This window comes from Euprymna scolopes, chromosome 46 (assembly GCF_053919585.1).
Source record: "Euprymna scolopes isolate OS-2025 chromosome 46, ASM5391958v1, whole genome shotgun sequence".
NCBI lineage: Eukaryota > Metazoa > Mollusca > Cephalopoda > Sepiida > Sepiolidae > Euprymna > Euprymna scolopes.
Window position 1 is genome coordinate 146,070,377 of NC_136527.1, and position 11,479 is coordinate 146,081,855.

Consider the following 11,479-nt stretch of genomic DNA (forward strand, 5'->3'; position numbering starts at 1 on the left):
TAAATATCGGTCAGTTAAATTCTTGAATTCCAAAAGTTTAATTCCTTCCGCATGTATTGATTGATTGATTTATTTTGGTATTCGTCAACATCCTTGCGTGTGTGCTCTCGGCTCAAAATGCGTGTGTGCACTCGACTCATTATACAAAATTGCGGCCCTATCCAGAATAATATGCAACATAATGTATACGTTCTTTCTTTCTGTTTTGGCATTTTCCTGTTCGTTGGGGCGTAGTCCACGATCTTTAAAGAAGTGGTAAATTCCACACTGTACGTAAGCAGAGTGTAGGCTTGTAGATGCTGGAGGCGCTTCCTTTTCCAGCGTCCTTTTGTATCGTTTACCAGGGAATGTTACTTGGTTGAGGAGACCAGCTTCCCAGCTGTTCGACATGATCAAACGATAAGCAATAAATTATCATCCATCCTGTTATCTGACCGCTATTCGTATATTTCTGATCCACCGGTGTTAACAAACGATCGTTCGCCGGGGAAGTTACTTGCATACAAACTACATCAGACCTCGACGGTGTTAACAAACGACCTCTGTTGTGTAAATTTCTTCTACTTGGTTAGTATTCAGTTCAGCTCACCGTTTCTTAGGTCGATCTCACTGTAATGTCGACTTGGTCATGCACATCGACACAAATCATTAACCCATTGAACACTATAAAGGTACAATTCCCACTAGGCCACACTCAAGACTTTATCAGCTTCAATTTGATACGGACAAGTGAATATAACCTCCAAACAGATGATTCCCTGCGGACAGGTTAATATAACCTCCAGACTCGTTAAAACGTAATAACAAATCTAAAACGAAAATGGTGATCAACGCCGGAAGCCTCTTGTCTGCAACTATGTTTATAGCTAGTAGTTGCTGGAACAAAGGAAACCGTTAACAGGAGAAAGAAAGGACAAAGAAGTGGCCTAACGTATCCACACTATCGTCTACATACACTTACTTACTACAAGCAGAATGGACTCTTACTTTATTCCACCACCTCCGCCAAATTTCTCATCTGAAAATCTTTCCGAAGAATGGAAGGAATTCAAACAAGACCTGAAAATATACCTAACTGCCACGGAAAAGCTAAAAAAACAAGTGACGAGATAAAAACAAGCATTCTTCTTCAATGAACAGGGCCGGAAAATATACAGAAGCTTTGCTTTTCAGTCCGAGGATGACAGCCTCACTTTCTCAACAGTCTTCGAAAAATTCGAAGAACATTGTAACCCCGGAAAAACGTAACTCTCTCTCGTTTCCAATGTCTTACGGCGCGTCAGGATGACACAGAACCATTTGACGAGTTTGTCACCAAAATAAAAACATTAAGCCAGGAAAGTGACTTTGGCGAACTCGCTGACAGCCTAATACGGGACATCATAATAATAGGCACGAACGAATCCTGTCTTCAGGAAAAACTTCTTGCAGAATCCAACCGGAACCCTGGATAAGGTCATAAAAGCAGGTCGAACGGCCGAGCTAATCAAACGAAGAATGGGTGTTCTACAAAGGGACTTAAAGTCGGTACATTTGACTAAAAAGAACCCAGAAAAAATATATGGAACAAGCACCCAGGAACGAGTGCAACCCGTCAGACCCTAACTACAGTAACGAAAAAAAAAATAATAAGTACTGCTCTTTTTCACATGTTCGTGGAAACTGCCCAGCATACGGTCAGACCTGCAATAAATGCAAAAAGAAAAATCATTTTGCTAGTAGATGCATGGCAAATAGATCGGTCCACAAAGTCTATCAAGAATACAACGAGGCATCTTCTACAGATGAAGATTTATCTGAAAATTATGTGGACTGTATCTCAGCCAAATCTTTACCAACAAAAAAGAAAAAAGTAACTAACAGTCACAAGGTCAATGCCCTATCAGAATATTAGAATGTGGTTCTGCCCGTCAATGGAACTAACATATAATTCAAAATAGACTCAGGCAGTCAAGTCAACATTCTCCATATTAGAGACTACTAAAGGTTGTCTAATCGACCAGAAATAAAACCTACCAAAACATCGATCAAATGTGTTGCTCAACTAACTAGACAGAACCGCAAATATCATGTTACATTTATAGTGGCGAATATAAATGCTTCTCCCATACTCGGGTTAAAGGCATGTACTATCTCAAACTTATAAAAAAAATATGTGAAGTAAATACTAGCACAGAAGACTTCCTTTCAGATTTTAAGGACTGTTTTGGAGAACTTGGCACACTTCCTGGCACTCATCATGAATTCCTTTTTTATTAAAGAAAAAATTAAATGCTGAAAAGCATGATCGACTTGGGAGTCATAACACCAGTAACCGAACCAGCAGAATGGGTATCGCCACTGGTAGTAGTGAAAAAGCCCAACGGTTCCCTTCGAGTATGCCTTGATCCAGGGAATCTCAACAAGGCTATAAAAAGAGAGAACTATAGGCTCCCAACAGCATCAGACATCTTTCACGAAATGGCAGGTGCTAAATTCTTCACCAAGCTCGATGCATCAAAGGCTTTCTGGCAGATCAAAGTTGATGAAGAAAGCTCAAAATCTGTGGTCGCTACAGATTTAAACGATCATCGACACAACCTAAACAATCCAATGCCAGACAGCCTCTATTCTGGCCAAATAGGAACAAGGAAATAGAAGACATGATAAAAAACTGTGATTCATGTCAACAGTACAGTAACCGACAAAGTTCAGAGCCAGAGATACCACATGATATTCCTGACCAACCCTGGGATAAGGTTGGCACAGACCTCTTCAGACTGCGTGGGAAAGATTACGTCATGGTAGTGGATTACCACTCAAATTTTTTTTAATTTAGCCATCTCACTGACACAAGGGCCTTAACAGTAATAACTCGAACAAAACACATCTTCTCCATGCATGGAATACCTAAACTGGTAATCTTCGACAATAGTCCTCAATTCACATCGCACTTTGCCACTAAATGGGACTTCTCTCATGTAACAAGCATCCCAGAATACCCACAATCCACCGGCCAAAAACAACTCTTCTTCACCTAATGAATCACCAAATCAGAACACTCCTACCAGTCATGAGAAACCATGGTCATGAACCATGCATATTGCCCTATAATGAGAGACAAAAGGCGAAACCGGACAATAGCAAACCCCACTAAAGATAGGGGATCATGTCCGAGTGCACGATGGTAGAACTTGGTCCAGGAAAGGCAAGGTCATAAAACATTGCCACCAACCAAGGTCTTATTTGGCATAACCATACGCCGAAACCGCAAACATCTACAGCTAATACCTCGGTCAAAGATACCAACAACACTATCTTATCCTGACACAATATTCAACTCACCCGAGCAGGATCATCGACCAAGAACAGAACCAGCAAACCCAGCAACCCCAGAAGCAGGTCGTCGATCAAGATCAGGACGACTAATACATCAATCCAGATGGATGCAGGACTATACAAGTTAGAACCCGGCTTCATCATCAAAGACCTGGGAAAGGAAGGATGTTATATATATATATATATATATATATATATATATATATATATATATATAACAAAGACATTTACTGCATGATTGTTTGAAGGACTTCCGTTTACTGCGGACCGGAAGAGTCACTTCCTGTAATGGCGTCCTGACGAAATAAACATGCTTGCTTTCTCAGATTTCTATCTCTTCGTGTCATCTCTCTCTCCAGTCATCCTGGTTTCTACTTATGTGCGTCTATCAACTAAGCACCTCTTCTTATGGTAAGAAGCTTCATTTTATCTTCATCTAGCTTGTAACTTTAATATTAAGACACATTTACAACGACGTGTTCGAACAACATAACAATACCCATGCCTGGAAGAAAAACCGCAACTTTGCCAAAAACAAATTTTCTCCTAAGAAGAGCACGAAAACTATTTGCTATAATTGTAAGATTTTCCGATGTAAATATAAGACTTTCAACCGAGACTGCATTAAAAATGTGGAAAGCTCCGTTATCGAACATATATTTTTATTTTCATGTACGTTTGATGCTTCAACAGACAGTAACAATTTTATTGTCGGTTGTGGTGTAACGGCAATTGTAATTACGAAGGAACCTGATTTTATCAACTTTTATCTCACTTTAAAGCCTCATAATTACCGTGTAGAACTGGCAGACGGAAGTCGCCTAAACGATATCGTTTTGAATAGAGGCGATGCTAAAATCTCACTAAAGAACAATAATGATGAACTTATTCAAGAAAACCGTTTTCTTATACCGAAATTTAAACAAAATACATTTTCTGTGCAAGCCGCCATTAAACAAGATGCAAATATAAACTTTAACCCCAATAAATCAAAACTGGTGTACCCGAATAGAACTGTATTCGACATTAAAGAAAAGGAAACACTATATTATTTAAATGGCGTAGTCCCATCAAAAACCACCTGCCATGATTTACAGACATAACATAAAATTCTTGAGCACTGCAATATTCCTGCTATCAAAAAGCTGCCAAATATAGTTGATGGAATGAAAATAATAACTTCAAAAAACTTTAACTGCGACGTTTGTACGCAGGGAAAAATCACAGAATATCAAAACAAGATACCAGACAAGAAGGCCATGAAAATCCTATCACTAGTACATTGTGACTTGAATGGTCTCGTGGAACCGATGGACAGAGAAAATTTCAGGTATACATTGAATTTTTAGACGATTATTCTGGTTTAATAATTTTTTTTTAAAGAACAAATCTAATATCCTGCTAGCAAGTAAAAAATATCTAGCAGACATGGCTCTATACGGTTATGTAAAGTATATTCGCTACGACAATTGTACAGAATTCACTAATAAAGACTTTTAACTTTTATAATTACCCATCGTATCAACACGAAAACCTGGCCGTAAATCACCACACCAAAACAGGACTGGGAAAAGACCATCACTTTTTTGAAATGGCAAGATGTCTACTCATTGAATAAAAACTCCCCCAAAAAACTCTGGACATACGCATTTATGGCGGCTGCATATATACGCAATCGGTGCTGTAACAAAAAGACTATCTAAAACTCCATATGAAGCTTTCCGCGGGAGAAAACCAAATTTAAGCAGAATGCGTGTATTTGGTTCAACTTGCTTCGCATTCATAGATAAAAAGAGCAAATTAAATATTAAATCCGGTTGAGGTATATTTCTTTGGTACGATGGAAAAAGGCCAATCTATTTGCTATTTTTCCAGAGAAAAATAAAATAAAAAGAATCCGATGCGTAAAATTCACAGACACGTTTAATTCCAAAGACAAAACTCCATCCTATGAAGAGAATAAAATTATATTTCCTCAAATTATTCAAAAAAAAAAAAAATGATGACAATGAAGATGAAGAGGACAAGAGTATCCATGATGATGATGATGATGATGATGATGATGATGATTATTACAAATGAACGATACTGTTACATGAACAGCAACAGCTGTTACACCGTTTGGAGTAACGCTCCTTGAAGGTGACCGGTGTAAGAAGGGTATTAAATAAAGATGGTTGCCGAGTAAACACAACGACTGGTTTTATGTTATATTTTATCCGTGGGCATCCTCACACATGAAACAGATACCCCAAAAGAAGTAGAAGACGGTCTGATTATTTTTAGTAGACAATTTGAAAGATTATCAAATTGATTATTGCTATTTCATGGATAATACGTCAAAAGCTTTAACGAAGCAATTAATTCAGATACAAAAAAGACAATAAACTACAGAAAAACATAGAAACAAAAAAATAAAAAATCACTTTTTGAAAACATTTTCTTTGTATATATATTTTTTTACAAATACATTTTGCATGCTTAATTTAAAGCGCCCATAAATTGACTGTTTTTACGTTTATTATCTTTCTAATTTCCCGACAATTTCCTATTCTTTTTACTTTTTTTAATTAACACACACGCGCACACACCCACACAGAAAAAATAATGATAAATTCTCTTTTTAACGGATACATATTATACTAGTGTGGGTACCCGACGTTACCTGGGTTGGCATGAATTTCCGTGTGGATACCCCAACAACAATTCCAAAAATAAAAGAACGGATGAAAACATGTAAATGTAATCGCCTCAAAAAAAGAAGTACGTGATACCAGATATTTCGGCAGAAGGGATGCAAAGAGAAGAAACTATTCTCCGAATATTGAGCACTGGAAAGAAACTCCCCCACCAAAAAATAATAATTAAAGATAAACCATTATTTCAATAAAAATAGCAGCAAATGCCCGTTCGATCACAAAAAAGACAAGTTGGCGGAACCCTAAAAAAATTAAGATCTACCAAAAACAGTGGCGGCTCGTGCCTGAGATTAGTGGCGGTGCTGCTTCAAAAAGTTTACGTATTTTTTTTAATATCGTGTAAAGGAATTCGAATATATAAATAAATCTTTAATCAAATAATAAACAAACATTCAAATAAATATTCAAATATATAACAAAGACAAATAATCAATCAGCAATGGATAATACGCAAAAACTTTTATATTAAAAAGATTTTTTAAAATTATGTACACTTTACAGAATAAAAATAATATATATATATATTTATTCCTTTTAAACTTTTCAGATTAAATAAAAGTTTGCGTTTTTTTTTTTTGCAAACAAACGAAAAACATTTTTAAAAATAACTTATTTTTTATAAAAACAAAAAAGAAAAACTTTGAAATTTACCTGCCTAGTTTAATGCCGAGGGTTAATTTAGGAGTTTACTATTTGAAAATAGCGTTTTATTTAATAACAGTTTTATTTACAAAATTTATTTTTAAAGATGTATTTATAACAAAACGTATTTGTAAATAAAATGCAAAATAAAAAAGTTTACATTTTTATATAGTGAGCAAACAAACAAAAATATTTAAAGATACAAAATTTTATTTACAAATCTTTTAACAACTTGCTTTTTATACAAAAAGAACAAACTTGGCTATTTATTGACCTTCCCATGCCGGTAAAGATCGACATAAAGTGGAGATTTATTATAAGAAAATAGGATGTCATATATAAGCATTATAAAACATCGAATTTTAATGTAGCTTTCTCCCCCTCCCCCCAAAAAATTAAAATTGTCTCAGTCCAGAAGGATTTCTAATTACTTTTTTTAATGCGTATTATCTGACCTATCTACTAACAAATTCAATGTAAAGTTTAAAAATGCATAATTATAAAAAACTGTGTTTTTTTTTACTTACAAACACATTTTAATTAAAAAATCTTGTGTAAAAAATCCATTTTTCAAAGTGTAAAACTTCTAGCATTGTCCTTGTCGGAGGCAAATAAATGCTAATTTTTTTTATATCTAAAACATACACGTTTAACAGATTTCTAACTAAAATGTATTTTCAACATAAACTGTTTCTTCGCTTTTTTGCTTCTAGGAAAAAATGTAAACAGTTTTTTTTTTTGTAAAGTTTAGCTGTTGCAAAATAAATAGCATTTTAAACTACTTTAAAGAAACAAACAAAAAGGCAGGTAGATGGAAAAGTAACTTTATTTTTATGGTAAGATTTATTTAATTGAGATTGTCGGACTGACTTCCTCATCTTGATTGTTATTGTCACAACATTTCGGCCGTTTTGCCCTCCGGCCTTCGTCAGGTGAACGGTTTGTTAGGAGTCTCGAACCCAACCCTTTATTATTATTACGGGGGTACCGTGTTCGGACTCCAGCTAGGCTTTGGGACATAGTTGCTGATTCTCTGTTTTTCAATGTTACTTTTTCACTGCCTTCGTTACAGTTACCCAAAGGTGCTGAGTTCAATCCTGAACGAAGGCAGTGAAAAAGTAACATTGAAAAACAGAGAATCAGCAACTATGTCCCAAAGCCTAGCTGGAGTCCGAACACGGTACCCCCGTAATAATAATAAAGGGTTGGGTTCGAGACTCCTAACAAACCGTTCACCTGACGAAGGCCGGAGGGCAAAACGGCCGAAACGTTGTGACAATAACAACCAAGATGAGGAAGTCAGTCCGACAATCTCAATCAATGAAAACAACTCATCTCAAAAATAAGATTTATTTATTGTATATTTGATTTTTACCCTTGGCCGCATGTTAGCTTCACTGCTAAATTCCCGAATACTTGTAATAAATAAAAATAAACAGTTTCTGCATATTATATATTTCCGTCTGCTTCCGACTTAAATCGCAACGCTAAAAGTGTGCGTATTTAAAAAAATAGCACAATATTTTATGTACAAGAACACGTTATGTGCAGATTTTAATAATAATTTAAAAAAATATAAGTAAACCTCCTTTTTTTTTTCAATAACAATGTTATCATATCTATACAGGTGCACACTCTAAGCAAACAACGAATTTCACGACACGGAGCTGCGCCAAGCGACAGTTCCTCAAGAGGCTCTCATCGGCTGTCTAAAGCGTCTAATCCGCGCATGCGTACAAGAGAATTTCATTAAGAAAGTGTAACTGTGAATTTCTCAGCCCCAAGCAAGTTTTATTTTTGTTATTATATGAATTTGGAGATACCAACATTAAAGTTAATGATTTTATAATGTACACATAGAAAAAATAAAATACTAATAATAATTATAATAATAATAATAATAATAATAATAATAATAATAAGCAAACGTATTATTTTTAATTTTATCATTAATATTGCGTAGAAATAACTTGGGGGTGCTGCAGTCGCACAGTTCCATGCACGAGCCGCCACTGACCAAAAATTAATTAAAAAAAAAATTAAATTAAATTTTTCGTCATTTTATATTTTTAATTTAATCCCCCCCCCCCGCCAAATAAATTTGTCATATTTTGGGGTTCGTTTTGTTTATAAAATGGTTAGGTGAAAGTACAGAATGGTCTCATAAAAATTAATTAAATTTATCGTTATTTTATGTTATAAATATACTTTCCGCCCCCCACCACAAAAAAAAATAATGGATTTGTCATGTTTTGCCCCCTCCCCACCTTGATCGCAACACTTGAAAAAATGCTAATGATAACATGTCTCGTTGAACGCTTTGTGACCCAAAAATGGGTGCTCATTTTACGTTAAATATATAGAAAAGTGATCCCCCACTTTAAAATGTTAATTTTTTTTTTTTTCAAAATTTCTTCTTTCATATTATTTATAAAGGCTGTTTAAACGTATTAGCCCCCCCCCTCCCAAGTAGGTTTTAATTCTTTTTCGAGGGTTAAACGACGCTGGGTCACGTCGTAAAAATTGACCATTTTTAATTTAAGAAATTTAAGTTTGTAATCGATCAGATTAACATGAAGAAAGAAAAGTGTAAATTGTGGAATTTGGAGGGAGGGCAGTAGATCTTTATTTTTTTAGGTGTTAAACACGCTGAATCACATCGTAAAAATTTTGAGGGGGGGCAGTAGATCTTTAATTTTTTTTGAGGTGTTTAACACGCTGGGTCACATCGTAAAAATTTACGAATCCGTTTAAAAATATAAACAAACAAATGAAATGCACGGAAGTTTGTAAAAGGCAAATAACTCTAAAAATGTTTCTTTTTTTAAATGTGGGAATAAAAAATAACATGTGTAGCACCCCCCCCTAATGAACTATACTCTCTGACGGATCAATGCTTCCCTGTAAGTTCTTCGGCCATAGACTGGCCAATCGACAGGCAGGGCGCATTGATCCTGCTGTCCCCAAAAAGAGTGGAGGGGACATCTAACAGTCAGCACAGAGGCACAGAGCCGCGAGCAAAGACACACCTTCCTCTCCTCCTCACCCAGCACAGACAGTCCGACGTGGACCTGACTCAAGAGCTTCGAGCTCCACCACTATTATCCCGTGGAATAAAGACTTGCAAAGGTTCAATGTTAAAAGGAGTTTGTCGTTTTTTATCGAGGGTTCTAAAAGATAAATAATTAGCTGGGGTACAACTACCCCACTAAACATGAAAAATTTTACTTGCATATTTTTTCAAGAATCATCTTCTATATATATAAAAGGCAAAAATCGGTGTGTATGTATGTATGTATGTATGTATGTATGTATGTTTGTTTGTAACGCTAAAACTTTTGAAAGACGGAACCAGAGTTGACAAATTTGGTATCATATTGCACCTTGATCACCCGGATGACAAATATCGAAATTTCACGTCAAACGGACCAGTAGAAAGGGGTCAACTGATCGTTTTTCTCCTAGGGGGGCCCCCAAAAAAACCTGTCATTTTAACGTTATTCAATACGTGTCACGTGACGTGACGTCAGCTCAAACTTTTGACGGACACAACCAAAGTTGACAAATTATGTATCATATTGAACCTTGATCACCCGCATGACAAATATCGAAATTCCACACCAAACGGACCATTAAAAGGGGGTGAACTGATCATTTCTCTCCTAGGGGGGCCCCCCAAAAAACCTGTCATTTTAATGTTAATATTACATAATCCAAAAACGCTTAGTCATGTCACGTGACGTGACGTCAACATCCAGTAATGGCGAACAAATGTAAACAAACACTTTGTTTTACCGATACTTTTGTAATTTCTCTTCTGCTTTGTTCTAGAGATTATTAAACTCCATGACAATGTCTCCAACGTATTTAACTGGTTAAAAATAGTATTTATACAAGAGTTTTAACGAAAAATATCAGGAAAAAATGTACAGGAATAAAAAAAAATTCAGCTTTCAAAATATTCGTCGATAAAAAAACCGATCTTTATATTTACGCTAGCCATTTTGTATATTACCACGTGACCTGCTATCTCTTAAAGTGGAGGGGGGGGGATCCACTTGAATCCAACAAAACCAGTAATTTTTTTTTTCTATTATATATACATCATTTTCTATAAAATTAAGTGTAGACTTTATAATTAAAACAAAAAATGTTATTCATACTAAAAAAAAAAAACGCTTAGTCATGTCACGTGACGTGACGTCAACATCCACTAATGGCGAACAATTGTACCTATTTACTATGCCTCCCCACGGGACAGAGTTAGACACCAGGGTCGTTTTTTAACGTGGAGAAAAGGTACAAAAATAAAAATTGTCTCAGTCGTGGAGGATTTCTCCTCCACCGAAAGAGAACAAGAAATAGAAGTGCAGCATCTGAAGAACAGATACTACACTTTGATCTTGACCAAAAGGCCAAGAATGCGAACAATTGTAAATAACAACTTTTTTCACAAAACCAACACCGTCTTTCTTTTTTTTCTCTCTCTTTCTCTCTCTCACCCACTTACTCTTCCCTCTCTCTCACCCTCTTTCTCTTGACGTCACACCACTGTTAAACTGTGGGGGGGGGGAACACATTCCCAGGCATTATCTCCTATAGATGCACATTTTATTAGAAATTCAGCTTTCAAAATATTAGACGATAATAAAAATATAAAACCAACACCCTCTTTCTCTTTTCTCTCTCTCTCACCAACTTACTCTTCTCTCTCTCTCACCCTCTTTCTCTTGACCTCCTACTACTGTTAAACTGTGTGTGTGGGGGGGGTGAAGAGGCAGCTTGAAAACCAACAAAAACAGTGCACAGTTTCCCAAGCA

The 11,479-nt window shown here is 35.8% G+C and overlaps 1 pseudogene; it reads right to left on the bottom strand.

The window, feature by feature from the left end:
• Nucleotides 1-10,953: 10,953 nt before the first annotated feature.
• Nucleotides 10,954-11,087, bottom strand: LOC145271813 (U2 spliceosomal RNA; annotated as a pseudogene).
• Between the last annotated feature and the right edge of the window lie 392 nt (nucleotides 11,088-11,479).